General features: G+C 45.6%; 1 protein-coding gene across 2 annotated transcripts in view; it reads left to right on the forward strand.

The window, feature by feature from the left end:
* RNASET2 (ribonuclease T2) overlaps positions 1–22,178 on the forward strand; it is a 208,907-nt gene that overhangs the window by 181,486 nt on the left and 5,243 nt on the right. The window lies entirely within an intron of this gene.

Consider the following 22,178-nt stretch of genomic DNA (forward strand, 5'->3'; position numbering starts at 1 on the left):
TTTTTCTGCTTTCTGCTTTGCTGTGAAGGTTCTGTGTGCTCCCTGCTGGGGCAGTGCTGGACCCCGCTCCATATGTTACAGCTTGTGTCAGTTTATTCAGTCCCATTATATTAGTCTCTTTTGCTTTGCTGCCAGTTCACACCAGAATGCTGACATAGTGGGGGAGAGGTCGTGAGACCTCAGTGTTCTTTGTACATGAGACGTGTTGGATTTTTTAGGGATTTGCGTGATTGTAGACAGTGTCTTTCCTGTCCTATCCTGTCTAGACAGTTTGGGCCCCATCATTTGCTCAGTCTATTTTCTGCCTGTGTTTGTGCCTCATCTTGTCTCACCGACAATATATGTTTGGGGATCATCTATTCCTTTGGGGTTCTACTCCAGGGCTGTTTAGATTTCACCTTTCTTGCATTAGGCTTATCTAGGGCATCGTAGGTACGCCCTACAGCTACTGCTAGTTGTGTTGTTAGGATTAGGGGTCTGCAAACCGCTACGTTACCAACCTTTTCGGTTTCCTGGTGGCCTAACCTGTTCCTGCCATCCTCCTCGGTGACCAGTTCATAACACCTGCGGCTCTGCTCTTACTCCACAGCCTTTCGGCTCTGCTCTCGCGCCGCAACCCTGCAGCTCTGCTCTTGCTCCGCAACCCTGCGGCTTTGCTCCGCTCTTGTTCCGCATCCTGCTTCTTTGCTCTGCTTGTTGCTCCGCAACCGGCGGTTCTGTTCTGCCCTCTGCTTTGCAACCTTGCGGTTCTGCTCTGCTCCCATTCCGCACCCTGCGGGTCTTTGACCTTCCAGTCTGATCAGTTCCCTACCTGTTACCCAATACCACTCATTCCAATCCGTGTCTCTGTCCTTCGCAAATCAGTCCCAGCTCTGCCTGTTCCCTTATCCCACTGGTGCCTGCTTATGTTCCTGTCCTACCAGAACCAGTTTCAGTCCGGCCTGCGTGCCAGCCGTGCTGGCCTGCGTGCCCAGAATGCCAGCCGTGCCCGCCTACTCACCAGAGTACCAGCCGTGCTCGCCTTCCAGTCATGCCCGTCGACACTCGCCCGCATCTGTTGGTGTTCTGTTGTGAATTCCCTGGCTCAGACTTCTGAGCTGAAGCTCCCCCTGCTCCCTCCGGTGGTTACTGGAGGTAGTGGAGCTGGCCAGCTTGACAGAGGTCTGCCACCTGATGATGATGATGATGATGATGATGATGACCACGATTGGAGATCTGGGGTTACTGATTGGAGTATTTAAGTCTGCAGACTTCCTGCAAACCCTGCTGGTGATTGCTTTCCTGTGCATTCAGAGGTCTGATGTCTCCTGCCCTGATCCTGCATTGTTCAGCTCAGTGGTTCATTTGCTAATCCTTTGCATTTGATCTGGTTTTGTCTCTCTCTGCTTTGTGCGGGTTCAGCTTGCTCCTCTGGGGGCTGTGCTGGATCACCGCTCCATAGGTTACAGCCTGTGTCAGTTTGTTCAGTCCCCTGTTATATTGTTCTCTTTTGCTTTGCTCCAAGTTCATACTGGAGTTCTGATATAGTGGGGGCGAAGTCGTGTGACTTCAGTGTTTTTTTGTACATCAGACGTGTTGGATTTTTCAGGGTTTTTGCATGATTGCAGACAGTGTCTTTCCTGTCTAGTCAGTTTGGGCCCCATCGTTTGCTCAGTCTATTTTTCGCCTGCGTTTGTGTTTCATGTCTCACCGACAATATATGTTTGGGGGCTATCTATTCCTTTTTGGGGTCTGCTCTGGGTCAGTTTAGATTTCACCTTTTTCTAGCTTTAGGCTTAGTTAGCTCTCTGGCTGTGCCAAGGTGTCTAGGGCATCGTAGGTATGCTCCACGACTACTGCTAGTTGTGTGGATAGGATCAGAGGTCTGCAATCCGCTTAGTTACCAACCTCTCTGGTTTTCTGATGGCTTAGCCTGTTTTTCCATCCTCCTCGGTGACCCATTCATAACAGTGTTCCTTTCCCCAGTAGAATCAGCAGCCACAGCCAGACACCACCCTGGAGTGGTACCTGGCAGCTACCTGCCACACAAGCCTGACTTCACCATCAGAGGCTCCAGTGAACACCAAGGTAGCTTCTTAGTCACACCCCTTCCAGGGTAGTCCGGTTTGCAGCACAGTGGGGCCACATCCCCACGCTTTCGCCAACCAGTCAGGGCGCGAGCGTTAGACAAAGATTTAAGGGTGGCACAGGTATATGATAGAGTGAGGTTGTAGGTTACCACCCGCCTCGGCCATAGGTCCGGAGGAGTATCTTGTATGTAACATGTCCGGAGTCTTATTTAAAGGGTTTTGGCACAGTCCCCCCTTATAGTCCATATCTTGGTCCACTGCGTTGTCCCAGGGCAGAGCCCCACTGACCTGTCCTGTAGTCTTCTGCACTGCATTTCCCTGGCGTTCGTCCACCTCCTCTGAAGCCGGCAGGGCCTATTGTTAGTATGCTCGCTCCGGCGTCCCGACTGTCAGATTGAACCCCGGAGCGCTTCTCTGGCGTCAGAGCAGAGTGGACGCTCATACTGTCCCGCGGTGGTGACGTGCCCACCTCCTTTTCAACTGGTTTCGCAACGGTCACCCCAGTCCCCTACGATCTGACAATGTGTCAAGGGGCTTCTCCTCCACATGAGAGCCCCGCATCAAAAAGAGCTGTGTCCAGCTGTTGCTGTATTTTCCTGGCTTTATTAGTTATAATCCCAGGTAATTTAAATTCATGAAGCTTAGAACTTTCACTCCAGAAGAGAAGGAGCTGCTATTGGAAATCCTCTTCAGCCCTGTATAAGTGGCCATATTATCTGAAGTCCTCAGGTCAGACAAAGATGAGTCACCATCTCTCACACAGTCATTCCTCCTCTGTCCTATAAAAGGCTTTTCTTTCAATAAATCAATTCCTTTCTTCATATGTCTCAGTCCTGGTATATTCCAATAGGTCTCCTGTAGCTGTTAATTTAAAAAAATCCACTTTTTAAGTAAGCTATTGGTAGCTTTTATAAAGGGAATCTGTCACCCTATTTTTCGCCTATCAGCTGCGGGAACCGACATTAGGGGTTATCTACAGCATTCTGTAATGCTGTAGATAAGCCCCCGATGTAACCTGAAAGATAAGAAAAATGAGTTAGATTACTCACCCAGGGGTGGTCCGGGTCCAGAGGGAGTCGCGGTCCGGTCTGGCGCCTCCCATCTTCTAGTGTTGACGTCCTCTTCTTTCCTTCCCATCGCGGCTCCTGCGCAGGCACACTGCTCGCCCTGTTGAGGGCAGAGCAGAGTCCTGCAGTGCGCAGACGCCAGGAGAGGTCTGGCGCCTGCGCACTGCAGTATTCTGCTCTGCCTTCAACAGGGCAGAGCAGTGCGCCTGCGCAGGAGCCACGACAGGCAGCAAAAAAGAGGACGTCTCCATTAGAAGATGGGGGAGGCGCTGGACCGCAACACCCATCGGACCAAGACCGGACCACCCCTGGTGAGTATAACATAACTCGTTTTTCTTATCTTTCAGGTTACATCGGGGGCTTATCTACAGCATTACAGAATACTGTCGATAAGCCCCTGTTGTTGGTGCCGGCAGCTGATAGGCGAAAAATAGGGTGACAGATTCCCTTTAAGGGATTTACAGTAGCTCCAGTGAAACAGGTTTGCTCCTGTCCCCTGCAAACCATGCCTCCCCCACTGGATACTACATTGTGACCCAAAATCCTTTGGTAATATTCAGCTTTCATGATGCCTTGCACACAGTCAAGGCACCCAGTACCAGAGGCAGCAAATCAATCCCAACACATCTTTGAACCTCCACTATATTTGACTGTAAGTACTGATTTATTTTCTTTGTAGGCCTCATTCCATTTTTCGTAAACAGTATAATGATTTGCTCTATCTTGGTCTCGTCTGTCCCCAAGACACTTTCCCAGAAGGATTTTGGCTTACTCACGTTCATTTTGGCATACGGAAGTCTAGCTTTTTTATGTCTTCTTGATTTCTCATTGGTTTCCTGCTATAGAATTTAATTATATTTAAATTTCGACTAATAGTTTGTGCTGACACTGGGGCCGCTCTGAGCCTGCAGTTTGAATTTCTTTGGAACTTGATTATGGCTTCTTATCCACATCACTCCTAATGGTGCCAGGATCTCAGCTTTTAACTTGGCTTAATCTTTTGCGTCCTGCAACACCAAGTCATACGCCTTCTGCAGTTCACCTGTCAAATATGGCACCAGAACCTCCGTCCACTGCTCCGTAGGCAAATTCTCCCACTCCGCCACCCTTTCAAACACCACCAGGAATGCCTCAACATCATCACCCGGGGTCATCTTTTGCAATGTTCTTCTTACCGTCTTCCTCACGTAAGAGTCATCACCTGGTTTTAGGGTTGGTGTGGTTTCTCTGCCTTGGATGTCTCCCACCAGAAGTTCCATCTGCCTCTGTTGCTGTTGAATTTGTTGCATCAGGAGTTTATTTGTCTCCTGCTGTATCTGCTGCTGGTGTTATGACAAGGGAAATACCAAGGCCAGGTATCCATCCACAGACAGCTGTTTCGGGGTGTTGCCCCTCATCAGTGTGGAGTAGGATTCTGGCTAGATGGGAGCAATGCCTAGTAGACCAACATCACAAATCTAATCACTGACCTCTGGGAGACCAGTCAAAGAAAACACTGCGGCAGCCGGCAAAGGCGCTCAATCAGTGAAATCCTAGGTGCAATGCTCCCTGGGAAATACAAATATGCAAATAAAGTCCGTGGAGCCTCATTTAGGAGTTTCAAACACGGGACCAGCCAGATCTTCCTCCCGGGAGGGACCCAGCCGAGGAGTGGCTCCTTTCGGAAACCACCATTACCACCATATTAAGTGGCCCTTTAAGTCACCCCGAAACAGCTGTCTGTGGATGGATACCTGGCCTTGGTATTTCCCTTGTCATATCTGTAAACTCGTAAAGAGCTGGATATTGACTTAAAGGGCCACTTAATAATCCACACAAAGGGTATGTGCACACAGTGTGGATTCTCCTGCGGATTTTTCCGCACAACCGCAGCTCTTGGCAGAAAACGCAGGTGCGTTTTTGATGTGTTTTTGCCGTGGATTTGATACCGTTTTTTAGTGCGGTTTTGCCTGCGGATTTGTATGCGTTTTTGTAAGCTAAATAAAGATGTTATTTAACAAAAAAAATTTGTGATGTCATTTATGTCCTACCTCCTCTTTTACATTTGTCCAACCCACGCTCCATTACACAGACAGACAGACATTACATATATATGGGATAGAAAGATATGAGATAGATCGATAGATATGGGATAGATGGATATGGAATAGATGGATATGGAATAGATGGATATGGAATAGATGGATATGGGATAGATGGATATGGGATAGATGGGATGGATGGATGGATATGGGATGGATGGATGGATATGGGATGGATGGATATGGAATAGATGGATATGGGATAGATGGATGGATATGGGATAGATGGATGGATATGGGATGGATGGATATGGGATAGATGGATATGGGATAGATGGATATGGGATAGATGGATGGCTATGGGATAGATGGCTATGGGATAGATAGATGGATGAATATGGGATAGATAGATGGATATGGGATAGATAGATGGATATGGGGATAGATAGATGGATATGGGATAGATAGATATGGTCCCCCATGTTATAGAAAGTCAAACCCCCCAATTGCTACACTTAGAAACCCCTCTAATCTTATTAATATTCCCTGCATGCCTTCTGTCTCTCTTAATTGTGCCCTTTGGAATTCTTGTTCAGTGTGTAATAAACTCTCCTTCATCCATGACTTCTTCCTTTCAAATTCTCTTAACCTCGTGGCTCTTACTGAAACCTGGATCCAGCAGTCAGTCACTACCGCTGCTGCTGCTCTTTCATAGGGGGATGACACTTCTCTTATTCCCCAAGATCAGACAAAAGAGCAGGTGGAGGCATTGGTCTGCTCCTATCACCAAAATGTACCTTTCAGGTTATCCCTCAAGTATCCTCACTAGTCTTCCCTTCTTTTGAGGTCCATGCTGTCAGACTCTACGTCCCCTTCTCCATGAGAGTGGTGGTGGTGTATCGTCCTCCCGGCCCCTCCCATCAGTTCCTGGATCATTTTGCCACTTGGCTTCCACATTTTCTCTCCTGTGACATCCCTACCCTCATCATGGGCGATTTCAACATCCCCATTGCTCTTCCCATCTGTTACCCACCTTTTATCTCTAACCTCCTCGTTTGGCCTTTCGCAGTTTACTAATTCTCGAATGCATGAAGACGGAAACTCCCTCGACTTGCTTTTCTCCCGGCTTTGTGCAGTGGATGATTTCGCAAACTCTCCTCTCCCGCTCTCTGATCACAACCTTCTTTCATTCTCTATCTAGAACTGCCAGGCTGCTCAAGTCACCCCCACTGTCCATACTTATAGAAACATACAGGCCATTAACACCCAGAAACTTATGAAGAATTTGCAGTCTTCAGTGGTCCCTGTTATGAATGGGTCACCGAGGAGGAAAAAACCTAAACATGCTCAGCCCAGAAAAACTAGAGAGGTTGGTAACTATGCAGATTGCAGATCCCTGATCCTACCACACAACTAGCAGCAGCCGTGGAGCGTGCCTACGATGAACCTAGATGCCTCGTCACGGCCGGAGGACTACATAAGCCTAAAGCAAGAAAAGGGAAAACTAACTGCCCCAGAGCAGACCCCAAAGTAATAGACAGCCCCCACACATGTATTGACGGTGAAACAAGATGAAAACACAAACAGGTAGGAAAATAGGCTGAGCAAACGATGGGGCCCAAACTAACTAGAAAGGAGAGGAAAGGAAAGACACTGTCTGCAATCTGCAAAAAACCCTACAAAAATAAAGTCCAACACTTCTGATAGCAAAAATAACCCTGAAGTCGCTAGACTTCTCCCACTATATCCGCACTCTGAAATATTCTGAGACAGAGCAAAAAGAGGCCAAATAAGGGACAAAAAGCAAATTGGCAAACACAGATAAATAAGAGTGGAAATTCAGCACATCCCAAGCCGGGGCTGGCTGACCACAAAAAACTGAATAGACCAACAAAATCAAGTGTGAACATTAATAGAGAAACAGCTTGAGCTGACTGGAACAGAGCTGAGAACAAAGACCTGACAAGCAGAAGGATCACCAGCAACTGAATATGGCGTCGGCTGCCTTAAATCCAATCTGAGACTCCTGAAGTCCAATCATCATCATCATCATTCCCAGGTGGTAGATCTCCACTGATCAAATCAGCCTCACTACCTCCTGTTACCACCAGAGGGAGTCTGGAAGGAGAACTCACAATTGGTGAACCAGAGAATGAACTCACAACAGTACCCCCCCTTGAGGAGCGGGTCACCGAACCCTCATCCACGCCACCAGGCCAATCAGGATGGGCCCGGTGAAAAGCACGAACCAATCTATTGGCATGAATATCCGAGGCAGAGACCCAAGAATTATCCTCCTGACCATAACCCTTCCATTTGACCAAATACTGCAGTCTCCGTCTAGCCAAACGAGAATCCAATATTTTCTCTACCTCATATTCCACATTGCCCTCAACCAACAAAGGGTCAGGAGGTGCCGCCACAGGCACCACTGGCTCAACAAACCTCTTCAACAGAGATTTGTGAAATACGTTATGGATCTTGAACGTAACTGGAAGAGCCAATCGAAACGAAACAGGATTAAGAATTTCCAAAATCCTCTAAAGACCAATAAATCTTGGCTTAAACTTAGGAGATGCAACCTTCATAGGAATATTCTTAGATGACAACCAAACCATATCACCCACTTTAAACCGGGGACCAATGGTCCTATGCCGGTTGGGAAATCGCTGGACCTTTTCCTGAGAGAGTGACAACTTATCCACCACTTGGTCCCATATCTGCTGCATTCTCTTAACCACAGTGTCCACACCTGGGCAGGATGAAGATTCCACTTGCCCTGAAGAGAATCGAGGATGAAACCCAAAATTACAGAAAAAGGGTGACTTCAAAGTGGCAGAACTAGCTCTATTATTCAGTGCGAATTCGGCCAAGGGTAAAAATGAGACCCAATCATCCTGATCAGCAGATATAAAACATCTCAAATAAGACTCCAAGGTCTGGTTTGTTCTCTCAGTCTGTCCATTGGTCTGGGGATGAAACACAGAGGAGAAGGATAACTGAATTCCAAGATTGGAGCAAAAGGCTTTTCAGATTCTGGAACAAACTAGACTCCTCTGTCGGACACAATGTTCTCAGGAATCCCATGTAACCGAACCACCTGTTGTAAAAACAAGGGCACCAACTCAGCGGAAGATGGCAACTTTGGGAGTGGTACAAGATGGACCATCTTCGAAAATCTATCACAAATCACCCAGATAAGTCATTCTCTGAGAGACAGGAAGATCAGAAATAAAATCCATTGAGATATGGGTCCATGGCCTCCTGGGCACCGGCAAGGGCATCAGCAACCCACTAGAACGAGAACAGGGTTTAGATCGAGAACAAGTCCCACAGGACTGTACAAAATTCCTGCCGTCACGAGATAAGGCAGGCCACCAAAAGGACCGACTCACCAAATCTCTGGTACCAAAAATACCTGGATGACCAGCCAATGCGGAGCAATGAATTTCAGACATCACTCTCTTTCTCCACTGGTCAGGAACATACAATTTTCCCATAGGGCAACGCTCAGGTTTATCCTCCTGAAATTCCTCCAGGGCACGTCTCAAATCAGGCAAAATGGCAAAAAGAACTACTCCTTCACCTAGGATGGTAGTAGGCTCGGTCACACTAAGAGAATCGGCAAAGAAACTCCTAGAAAGGGCGTCTGCCTTAACATTCTTAGTGCCCGGAAGAAAAGAGACCACAAAATTAAAACGCGTGAAAAACAAGGCCCATCTAGCCTGTCTAGGATTCAAGCGTTTGGCTGACTCCAAATAAATCAAATTCTTGTGATCGGTGAGGACCACAACCTGATGTCTAGCTCCCTCCAACCAATGTCTCCACTCCTCAAATGCCCACTTCATGGCCAACAATTCCCGATTCCCCACATCATAGATGCGTTCAGATGGAGAGAACTTTCGAGAAAAGAAGGCACAGGGATTCATCTTAGAAGTCACAGGGTCTTTCTGGGACAAAACAGCTCCTGCATCAATCTCAGAAGCATCTACCTCTACCTGAAATGGAAGTGAGACATCGGGTTGCCGCAAAACTGGAGCTGAAGTAAATCTCTGCTTAAGCTCCTGAAATGCTGATATAGCCTCAGGAGACCAATTCAGCACATCAGCGCCCTTCTTGGTCAGATCAGTCAGTGGTTTGACAATACCAGAAAAATTACCTATAAATTTACGATAGAAATTAGCAAAACCCAAAAACTTCTGGAGGGCCTTCAAAGAAGTAGGCTGAACCCAATCATAAATGGCCTGTACCTTGGCCGGGTCCATTTCAATAGTTGATGGAGATAGGATAAATCCCAAAAATGAAATCCTCTGTACACCAAAGAGGCATTTCGATCCCTTAACAAACAGGGAATTCTCCCTCAAAATCCAGAACACAGTCCGGACGTGTTCCACATGAGAATCCCAATCACTAGAAAAGATCAAAATATCATCCAGATAGATGATCAAAAACGTATCCACAAAGTCACGGAAAATATTCATAAAGGACTGGAAGACAGAAGGGGCATTAGTGAGCCCAAAAGGCATCACCAGGTACTCAAAATGTCCCTCCGGAGTATTAAACGCCGTCTTCCATTCATCCCCGTGCTTGATGCGAATAAGATTATACGCCCCCCTGAGGTCAAGCTTAGTAAACCAGCAGGCACTCTTAACTCTGAAGAATAAATCAGACATCAGAGGTAATGGGTACTGATATTTAACCATCATCTTGTTAAGGGAACGATAATCAATATACGGTCTTAATGAACCATCTTTCTTGGCCACAAAAAAAAAAACAGCACCTAAAGGTGACGGGGATGGTCTAATATGACCCTTCTCCAATGACTCCTTAATATAGGATTGCATAGCATCATGTTCGGGTACTGATAATTTGAAAAGCCGACCCTTAGGAAATAACTCCTATGAGGAGGCAAAGACGCAGACTTGCTCTCACGAAATACATCAGAAAAATCGGCTAGATGATCAGGAATATCATGAGACTGAGGTGAGGTGGAGAAAACAGGAGCGTCCCTAAGAACACACTGACGACTCCAACTCACCACAAACCCAGATCTCCAATCCAAAACTGTATTATGAGTTTGCAACCAAGGAAAACCCAGAACAATAGTATCTTGCAAATTATGCAGCACCAAAAATTTACAATTTTCTTGGTGGTCTGGGGCAACTCGCATTGTCACCTGGGTCCAAAACTGAGGTTTATTCTACGCCAAAGGAGTAGCATCAATACCCCTCAAAGGAATAGGCGTCCGCAGAGGCGTCATGGAAGAACTGTAACATTTAGCAAAGTCCAAATCCATCAGATTCAATGCTCCTCCTGAATCCACAAAAGCCTTCGTGGAAAACGTGGATAAGGAACAGATCAGGGTAATTGCCAAAAGAAACTTAGGTTGTACACTGCCCACAGCAAATGTGTGTGCAAAACGTTTCTCTTGTTTAGGGCAAACAGAAATAGTATGAGAGACGTCTCCACAGAAAAAACACAGCTTATTACGCCTTCTAAACTCCTGACGTTGCGCCCTAGACAAAACTCCATCACATTGCATAGGTTCAGACGTTTTTTCAAAAGGTGGCAGTGCCTCCCGTGTAGTTTTACGTTCACGTAAACGCCGATCAACTTGAAGGCTAATGACATAGAATCATCCAGACCAGAGGGAACAGGAAATCCCACCATAACATATTTTATGGTCTCTGATAAACCCTTCCGAAAGAGAGCTGCCAATGCACTATCATTCCATGTAGTAAGGACCTCCCACTTTTGGAATTTTTGACAGTATAACTGCAGAATCCTGACCCTGGTCTAATGCCAACAGGGTTCTCTCAGCATGATCAACAGCATTAGGTTCATCATACAACAACCCCAAGGCTTGAAAAAATGCATCCACATTAGTCAGAATAGGATTTTCAGGTGTCAAAGAAAAAACCCAATCCTGGGGATCGCCGCGCAGCAAGGAGATGACAATTTTAACCTGCTGCGCAGAGCTCCCCGATGAGTTAGGCTTCAAGGCAAGAAATAATTTACAATTCTTAAAATTCAGAAATTTAGACCGATCCCCAGAAAACACATCAGGAGTAGGGATCTTAGGTTCAGCAACATGTGACTGAATGAGGTAGGTGGATATTCCCTGCACTTCAGCAGCAAGTTGCTCCACACGATCAGACAATTGCTTAATCTCCATTAGGAAAAAAAAAATCCTACGGCCCCAGAGAAAAAGAGGAAAAAATACATATAAAAAAAAAAAAAATTCTGACACCTTTTTTTTTATTTTTTTTAACAACTCTTTCCTGCTTTTGAGCACCCTAGAATCTGCGGTATGGCTGGTGATTCTGTTATGAATGGGTCACCGAGGAGGAAAAAACCTAAACGTTCTCAGCCCAGAAAAACCAGAGAGGTTGGTAACTATGCAGATTGCAGATCCCTGATCCTACCACACAACTAGCAGCAGCCGTGGAGCGTGCCTACGATGAACCTAGATGCCTCATCACGGCCGGAGGACTACATAAGCCTAAAGCAAGAAAAGGGGAAAACTAACTGCCCCAGAGCAGACCCCAAAGTAATAGACAGCCCCCACACATGTATTGACGGTGAAACAAGATGAAAACACAAACACAGGTAGGAAAATAGGCTGAGCAAACGATGGGGCCCAAACTAACTAGAAAGGAGAGGAAAGGAAAGACACTGTCTGCAATCTGCAAAAAACCCTACAAAAATAATGTCCAACACATCTGATAGCAAAAATAACCCTGAAGTCGCTAGACTTCTCCCACTATATCAGCACTCTGAAATATTCTGAGACAGAGCAAAAAGAGGCCAAATAAGGGACAAAAAGCAAATTGGCAAGCACAGATAAGAGTGGAAATTCAGCACAGCCCAAGCCGGGGCTGACTGACCACAAAAAACTGAATAGACCAACAATATCAAGTGTGAACATTAACAGAGAAACTTAGCTTGAGCTGACTGGAACAGAGCTGAGAACAAAGACCTGACAAGCAGAAGGATCACCAGCAACTGAATAGGGCGTCGGCTGCCTTAAATCCAATCTGAGACTCCTGAAGTCCAGTCATCATTATCATCATTCCCAGGTGGTAGGTCTCCGCCGATCAAATCAGCCTCACTACCTCCTGTTACCACCAGAGGGAGTCTGGAAGGAGAACTCACAATTGGTGAACCAGAGAATGAACTCACAACAGGTCCCTATCTCCTCCCTCTCATGTCCTGATTCTGCTCTGAAGCATTACAATGAAACACTTCAAACTGCCCTGGATGAATTTGCACCTCCTATACATAGAACAACACGACAAAGACAGCGACAACCCTGGGACACCCTGCAAACACGTTTCCTGCAGCGGTGCTCCAGGTGTGCCGAACATCTATGGAGAAAATCCAATCTACATGAAAATTTCATCCATTACAGTATAAGTTTATGCTTAGAACATACAACACTGCCTTTCACCTCTCCAAACAAACCTATTTCATCACCCTCATCACCTCACTGTTCAATAACCCTAAACGTCTCTGACACTTTTCATTCCCTGTTCAACTCAAGAGTGCAGGCCCCAACCACTGAGCTTCGAGTTGACGATCTGGCCAATTACTTCAAAGAATAAATTGACCATATCCGACAGGAAATTATCTCCCAATCACCTCATGCCATGCACTGTCCTCCCTCCCCCACTGCATCTAGCTCACGCTGTGATTTTGAACCAGTCACAGCAGAAGTAAGAAGGCTGCTTGCATCTTCTCGCCCAAACACTTGCACCAGTGACCCAATTCCTTCACATCTGCTCCAGTCCCTTTCCCCTGATGTCACCACTCACCTAACTAAAATATTTAACCTCTCTCTCTTCTGGTATCGTTCCCTCCTTATTTAAGCATTCCATCATACATCCACTACTTAAAAACCCATCCCTCGACCAAAACTGTGCTGCTAACTATAGACTTGTCTCTAATCTTCTCTTCATCGCTAAACTCCTGGAACGCCTGGTCCACTCCCGTCTTATCCGCTATCTCTTTCATAACTCTCTTCTCGACCCTCTCCAATCCGGTTTCCGCTCTTTACACTCTACTGAAACTGCCCTCACTAAAGTCTCTAATGATCTACTAACAACTAAATCAAATGGTTACTATTTCATGCTAATTCTCTTGGATCTCTCTGCAGCATTCAACACGGTGGATCACCAGCTCCTCCTCACTATGCTCCGCTCCATCGGCATTAAGGACACCGTTCTCTCCTGGTTTTCCTCCTATCTCTCTAACCACTCCTTTACTGTATCTTTTGCTGGCTCCTCCTCCTCTCATCTTCCCATTACTGTTGGGGTTCCTCAAGGATCGGTTCTAGGCCCCCTCCTCTTTTCTTTGTACACTGCCCCTATTGGTCAAACAATCAGTAGATTTGGATTCCAGTACCATCTCTATGCTGATGACACCCAATTATACGCTTCCTCTCCTGACATCACGCCTGCCTTTTTAGAAAACACCAGCGATTGTCTAAACGCTGTGTCTAACATCATGTCCTCACTATATCTGAAACTGAACCTGTCAAAGACTGAACTCCTCGTGTTTTCTCCCTCTACTAATGTACCTATACCCGACATTGCCATTTCTGTGTGTGGTTCCACTATTACTCCCCAGCAACATGCCCGCTGTCTTGGGGTCATACTTGACTCCGAGCTTTCATTCACCCCCCACATCCGATCACTGGCTCGCTTTTGTTATCTGCATCTCAAAAACATATCTAGACTTCAACCTTTTCTTATCTTTGACTCCGCAAAAACTCTTACTGTGTCTGTTATTCATTCTCGTCTGGACTATTGTAACTGTCTTCTAATCGGTCTCCCTCTTTCCAAACTTTCCCCCCTCCAATCTGTCTTGAATGCTGCAGCCAGGATCACATTCCTCGCCAATCGTTACACCGATGCCTCTACCATGTGCCAGTCCTTACACTGGCTACCCATCCACTCCAGAATCCAGTACAAACTTATTTACCACACCCACAAAGCACTCCATGGCTCAGCAACACCCTACATCTCCCTCGTTTCAGTCCACCACCCTACCCGTGCCCTCCGTTCTGCTGATGATCTGAGGTTAGCATCCTCAGTACTCAGAACCTCCCACTCCAGTCTCCAAGACTTTACACGTGCTGCGCCAATTTTTTGGAATGCAGTTCCCAGGTCCCCAATCTCTACAATTTTAAGTGTGCCCTATAAATGCATTTATTCAGACTAGCCTACCGCCTCAACACATTAGCCTAACTATCCCTGTGTGGCACAGTCAAAAGTTTTACCATAACCAGGTTCCCCGCATCATGTTCCCACATGCTTTGTGCATCCATTAGCCCTCTGTGTCTGTACTGTTACACACTTAACATTATGGCTGGTCCAAACAATCAGTGCAACTGTTACCACCCACCTTTCGTGTCTACCTTTTTTCCTCATAGATTGTAAGCTTGCGAGCAGGGCCCTCATTCCTCTTGGTATGTTATGATCTATGTGATTATTGTTATGCTGTAATGTCTATCGTCTGTACAAGTCCCCTCTGAAATGTAAAGTGCTGCGGAACATGTCGGCGCTATAGAAATAAAATTTATTATTATAGATAGATATGGGATACATAGATATAGGATAGATAGATATGAGATAGATAGATAGATATGGGATAGATAGATATGGGATAGATAGATTGATAGATATGAGATAGATAGATATGGGATAGATAGATAGATATGGGATAGATAGATAGATAGATATGGGATAGATAGATATGTGATAGATAGATAAATAGATATGGGATAGATAGATATGGGATAGATAGATAAATAGATATGGGATAGATAGATATGGGATAGATAGATAGATAGATATGGGATAGATAGATATGGGATAGATAGATAGATAGATAGATATGAGATGGATAGATAGATATGGGATAGATAGTTAGATATGGGATAGATAGATATGGGATAGATAGATATGGGATAAATAGATATGGGATAGATAGATAGATAGATAGATAGATAGATAGATATGGGATAGATAGTTAGATATGGGATAGATAGTTAGATATGGGATAGATAGATATGGGATAGATAAATAGATATGGGATAGATAGATAGATATGGCATAGATAGATATGGGATAGATAGATATGGGATAGATAGACAGATAGATATGGGATAGATAGATATGGGATAGATATGGGATAGATAAATAGATATGGGATAGATAAGCCGGATTACTTACCGGTAATGCTCTTTTAATGAGTCCACAACAGCACCCACTGGAGGTATCGGATCTGCCCATTTGGAACAGGAAACCCTACAGGAAAGATAAAAGGGGCGGTCCGCCTTTCCTCCTCAGTTTTTCGTTTCAGAGTACCAGAGGGACCGCCAAGGATTAGGCAATGTTCTCTTATTTTAACATCTTTCTTATCCATTATTTGGTTAATATACTTTAACTATTGATATCCTTAGGGGGGGAAGTGAACGGGTGCTGTCGTGGACTCCTTAAAAGAGCATTACCGGTAAGTAATCCGGCTTTTTACTCTTCGCCACGACAGCACCCACTGGAGAGATTCCAGAGACCATCACCTGGGTGGGACCACCGTGCCAAGGATAGTCCTGCCAAAGCTTAAGTCAGAGGTTGATGAAAGATCAAGTCTGTAGTGGTTATAGAAGGTAGAAGGGGATGACCAAACTGCCGCCTTACATATAGTTTCAATCGGAACATCTCCCTTTTCCGCCCAAGAAGTTGCCATTGCCCTGGTGGAATGTGCCCTGATGTTCCCTGGAGGATCTTCGTTTTTTGCGGAGTAGGCTAAACAAATGGCCTCTCTGATCCACCGGGAAATGGTGCTCTTCGTGACTCCATACCCCTGCTTACAGCCCTGAAATGAAACAAATAGGGCCCTACTCTGCCTCCAACTGTTGGACCTCTCAATATATTTCAGGACAGTTCTTTTGACGTCCAGAGTATGGAACTTCTGCTCTTCCGGAGTAGAGGGATTTTCATAGAAGGTTGGGAGGAGTATCTCCTGAGATCTATGGTATTTTGTTGCCACTTTTGGCAGGTAGGCAGGGTCTGGTTTTAATACCAATCTGTCTTGGTATTCTTGGAAAAACGGTGGATCTATTGACAAGGCCTGGATATCACCTACTCTTCTAGCTGAGGTCAGTGATACTAAGAGGGCCATTTTAAGTGCTAAGTATTTGAAGGGTATTGTGTCGATCGGCTCAAAGGGGTCTACCGTTAGGGCGTCTAAGACCAGATTTAGATCCCATGTAGGGACGGAGGGTATGTGGATTGGAGCTATTCGTTCACATGCTGTAATGAAACGAGTTATCCACTTGTTGCCTGCTATATTATGGCCATATAGTGCTCCTAATGCCGATATTTGTACTCTTAGTGTATTTACTGCTAAGCCTAAGTCTTTCCCCTTCTGCAGAAATTCTAAGATTGGGATTATCGGAACTTCTGCTGTATGAGGTACTGTATGGAATTGAAGAAATTTTTTCCCATATTCTAGTGTAAATTTGGGTTGTGGACTGTTTTCTACTTTGTAGTAGTGTAGTAATTAAGGACTCCGAGAATCCTCTTGTCCTCAATAACTGCCTCTCAAATTCCACGCCGTCAAGTGCAAGATGAGCACTTGAGGGTGGAAAAAGGGGCCTTGGGAGAGTAGATTGGCAGTCGGAAGGATCCAAGGATCTGTTATTGACATAATCTGAAGCCACGAAAACCACGGTCTTTTTGGCCAGAACGGTGCTATTAAGATTATTCTTGCTTTGTCGTCTCTGATCTTCCGAATTACTTGAGGTAGGAGGATCAATGGAGGGAACGCATACGCCAGGTTGAAATTCCATGGAGTCAGAAAGGCGTCCAGAATGTCTGGGTGATCTGACGGAGATAGGGAGGCAAATGTTTTTATCTGCCTGTTCTTCTTTGTGGCGAAAAGGTCCACCTCGGGTTGTCCCCATGAGGCTACTATGTCCCTGAAGACCTTCCGATTGAGGCACCACTCTCCTTGTCGTAGAGTGTGTCGGCTTAGGAAGTCTGCCTTTTGATTGCTCTCGCCTCTGATATGAAGGGCCGAGAGGGACAAAAAATAGTTTTCTGCTAAGTTTAAAATTCTTGACGCTGAAGACATCAGAGTCTCTGATCGAGTTCCTCCTTGTCTGTTTATATATGCCACTGTGGTGGTGTTGTCCGACAGGATCCTTACATGCTTCTGTTGGAGCTGCGGAAGGAAGTTGTATAGAGCATAGAACACTGCAGTCAGTTCTTTTAAATTAGATGAGTAATCGCATTCCTCTTTACTCCACCTTCCCTGACGAAACCCATTCTCCATGTGGGCTCCCCAGCCCTGGGGACTGGCATCGGTGGTTACGATACAGGATGGAACTATAACCCATGGAACTCCTGAACATAAATGGTTATCGTCTAACCACCACTCTAGGGAAGTCAAGACTTCTTGTGACAGGGTTATTTTGCTCTGCAAATGACCACTATGTCGCTTATCCTCTTGGAGGATCTGGTGTTGTAGCGTACGGACATGGTACTGGGCCCACCGGACTGCCGGGGTGCAAGAATTTAGTGATCCTAACAGTGACATTGCTTCTCTCAAGGATACACGTGGTTTATCTATAGCTGCTTGTATTTTTTGTTTTGTGAGGGTGATTTTTACCTGAGGTAGTAGACATCTCTGGGTCAAAGAATCTAGATGAAATCCCAGAAATGTCTGGAGAGATTGCGGATCGAGTCTGGACTTTTGGATATTGATGATCCAGCCAAGGCTCTGAAAAGAGGAGATTGCGTCAGTTACGCGTTCAGTACATTGTTTGACTGAATTCCCAATTATTAGGAAGTCGTCTAGATATGGCACAATTAGTGTGTCTTTTTGGCGAAGGTAGGCCATCACTTCTGCCATCACCTTGGTAAATATTCTTGGTGCCGTGGAAAGCCCGAAGGGCATGGCCGCGTATTGGAAATGACGAATCCTTCCCTCGACTTCCACTGCGACTCTTAGGTATTTCTGGCATCTGTTGTGTATAGGGAGATGATAATAAGCATCTTTTAAATCAATCCCTGCCATTACGCAATCTGGGAAAAGAAGCTTTATAGTGGATCTAATTGATTCCATTTTGAAATTATAATTTTTTATAAATGAATTTAGCTTCTTTAAATTAATAATGGTTCTAAACGTACCGTCTGGTTTAGGCACCAAAAACAGGGGAGAGTAAAAACCTCTACCCTGTTGTTCCTCAGGGACGTCAGCTAAAACTTTTTTAGCTAGTAGGACTCGAATCTCGTCTTCGAGAGCCTTTTGCTGAACTGAGGAATTAAGGCGAGTTATAACAAAGAACTCATAGGGAATCCGAAGGAATTCAATCTTTATTCCTTCTTTGATTATGTTCAAAATCCATGGGTTTAACGTAATTTGTTCCCACTTGGTAAAAAAAAATTTTAATCTACCCCCAACTGGTGGGTCTAAACTCTTAATTTTTATCTCTCCTATATGTTGGCCCTCTGAAGATGGTACCCTTCTGCTTTTCGTCTTTCGTGGCCCATCTGTTCGTTCTGTCCAACTGCCTTCTTCTCCCGAATGGCCGCCTTTTAAAGGTTTTCCTATAAAACGGAATGGGAGAATCACTGAAGGCCTTTTTCCTTTCTTTTGCCTTGGCGAGAATTTCGTCTAAGGCTTTTCCAAAGAGGAACTCACCCTCGCATGGGGTTGCACTAATTTTGGATTTTTGATTGTGCATCCCCTTTCCAGCTCTTTATCCACAGCGCGCGTCTGGCGTTATTCACCAGGGCTGCCGACCTCGCTGCCAGTCTTAGGGTGTGCGCTGAAGCGTCTGCCATAAAGGCAGCTGCACCTCTTATCAACGGGATGGCTGCACGCAGTTTCTCCCTTGACACTCTTTGCTCAATCTGCTGGTCTAATTGATCTAGCCATACCAGCATTGATCTAGCAGTACATGTGCTGGCTATTGCGGGTTTGAATACCCCGGTGGTGGATTCCCAGGACCTTTTGAGCGAAGATTCAGCTTTTCGGTCTAATGGGTCTGCTAACAATCCTGCGTCCTCGACCGGGATCGAGGTCTGTTTGGAAGTGGAGGATATGACGGCATCCACCTTTGGTACTTTAGTCCATTTTAATAGATCCTCATCAGTGAATGGGTATTTCCGTTTTGAGGCTGATGGGAGAAAACCCCTCTGGTCGTGTTTCTCCCACTCTCTTTTGATGAGGTCCTTAATTGCCGGTATCACCGGAAATGATCTCCTCTTTTTCTCTGCCAATCCCGCAAACATAATGTCCTGTGCGGTTTGGGCTCCCCTTTCTTCTTCACATCCCATAGTATTTCTAACCGCTTTTACAAGGTTATCTACGCTGTCCAGTGGAAAACATGCGCGTCCTTCCATCTCCGAGGATGACGATGAGGACGTGGATGCGGAGCCTGAGTTTAACTCCTGTTCTTCCTCTGACTCTGAACTAACAATGACCTGTTTTTTATGACTGGACTCTGCGGGAGTGCTGGCGCGGTTGATGGCTTGTATTTCCTCCCTAATTATGGCTCGGATATCTTTGGAAGATATCGTCGACCCCTGCCTGGTCTCTTTCGTGCATTGTTTGCAGAGTTTTTTGGGGTAGGAGTCAGGGAGAGGATCTGAACATAATGCGCATTCTTTATGTTTAGTTTTTTCTTTTTTCTTTGACTGAAGTGAGAGGTCAAAGGTAAAGAGAGAGGGGGGAGAGGGAGGAGGTTAGCTTAATAGGTAGAGTATATACTTTGCACACTCACCCAGTGAAGCTTAATACCGGGTCGGATGGCTGAGACGGTCTGGATCGGGTTTCTGCTGCCTCGCTCCTGCGGGCAGTCTCTGTCCTGGCGCTGCGGTCCCTGGTGGAGTTGCCCCCAGCTGAATCCCCTGCTTGGGTTTGCGACTCTGCGGGGGACGACATGGTTCCAACGATGCAGCGCTGCAGCGCTGTTTTATCTTCCTTCTTGTCGTGCCCCCGGAAGTCGCCCTGTCACAGGGCGCATGCGCCGCGTCATCGCCATCCTACCCCGGAAGTTCAACCATTACTTCCGGGGTATAGGAGCGTCGGGTGCCGGCCGGCTTCCGCGCCACCGCTACTCACACGCGTGGCTCGCGCGCTCATGGCCTCACCTCCACGCTATATCCCCACCGATTTGGGGGGGGGATCCCCCGGATACCGGACCGGCCCGGCCTGCTCCCTGGTAAGACCGGGCGGCCCTCCCCGGACCCGGTCATTACCACTATGCCACCAGACGAGGGGGGAGCTGTCAAACGGAATCTCCCCCGACGCTGCTTCCGGACCGCAGCCCCTGCCGTTCCCGAGGAGACCGCACAGGCGGATGCATGGCCCGGGTAAGATCCTGCAGGATCCTGCTCCATTTGGAACAGGAAACCAAAACTGAGGAGGAAAGGCGGACCGCCCCTTTTATCTTTCCTGTAGGGTTTCCTGTTCCAAATGGGCGGATCCGATACCTCCAGTGGGTGCTGTCGTGGCGAAGAGTAAAATATATGGTATAGATAGATATGGGATAGATAGATATGGGACAGATAGATATGGGATAGATAGATAGATATGGGATAGATAGTTAGATATGGGATAGATAGATAAATAGATATGGGATAGATAGATATGGGATAGATATTGGATAGATAGATATTGGATAGATATATATGGGATAGATAGATAGATTGATAGATATGGGATAGATAGATATGGGATAGATAGATAGATATGGGATAGATAGATAAATAGATATGGGCTAAATAGATATGGGATAGATAGATAGATAGATATGGGATAGATAGATAGATATGGGATAGATAGATATGGGATAGATAGATATGGGATAGATAGATAAATAGATATGGGATAGATAGATATGGGATAGATAGTTAGATATGGAATAGATAGATATGGGATAGATAGATAAATAGATATGGGATAGATAGATATGGGATAGATATGAGATAGATAGCTAGATAGATATGGGATAGATAGATATGAGATAGATATGGGATAGATGTGGGATAGATAGATGTGGGATAGATAGATATGGAATAGATAGATATGGGATAGATAGATATGGGATAGATAGATATGGGATAGATAGATAAATAGATATGGGATAGATACATATGGGATAGATAGATATGGGATAGATAGATATGGGATAGATAGATAAATAGATATGGGATAGATAGATAGATATGGGATAGATAGATAGATAGATATGGGATAGACAGATAGATATGGTATAGATAGATACTGTAGATATGGGATAGATAGATAGATATGGGATAGATGGACAGGTATAGGACAGATATGGGATAGATATGGGATAGATAGAGAGATATAGATATATCCATAGATATACTCATAGATATGTCCATGTTTATTAATGAACAATGTTTCATAAAAGAAAAAAATGGAAAAAAAAATGTTGTGGGCTCCTGCGCAAATTTCTGCGCCAGAGGGGGAAGGCCAACGGCCGGGTGCCAATATTTTTAGCCTGGGAAGGGGGTTAAAATACCCATGGCCCCTTCCCAGGATATGAATATCAGCCCGCAGCTGAATGCATAGCCTTTACTGGCTATTAAAATAGGGGGACCCCCAAAAAAATGAAGTGGGGTCCCCTTATATTTTATAGCCAGAAAAGCTACGTAGACAGCTGCGGGCTGATAATCACAGCCTAGGAAGGTGCCTTGGATATTGGGTCCCCTGGCTACAAATACCAGCCCGCAGCCGCCCCAGAAATGGCTCATCTATAAGATGCGCCAATTCCGGTGCTTAGCCTCTCTCTTCCCACTCCCGTGTAGCGGTGGGATATGGGGTAATAAGGGGTTAATGTTGAGAGGCGTCAATAAGTCACCCATCCATTAATAATCTTATAATAATAAAGGGTTAAAGAAACACACAAGAATAAAGTATTTTAACTAAATAAAACACAACACTTTTCATATTTTATTGCCCGCCCAGATCCAAGCGAC

Source organism: Dendrobates tinctorius, unplaced genomic scaffold (genome assembly GCF_039654945.1).
Source record: "Dendrobates tinctorius isolate UK_male_01 unplaced genomic scaffold, ASM3965494v1 ptg000293l, whole genome shotgun sequence".
Lineage (NCBI taxonomy): Eukaryota > Metazoa > Chordata > Amphibia > Anura > Dendrobatidae > Dendrobates > Dendrobates tinctorius.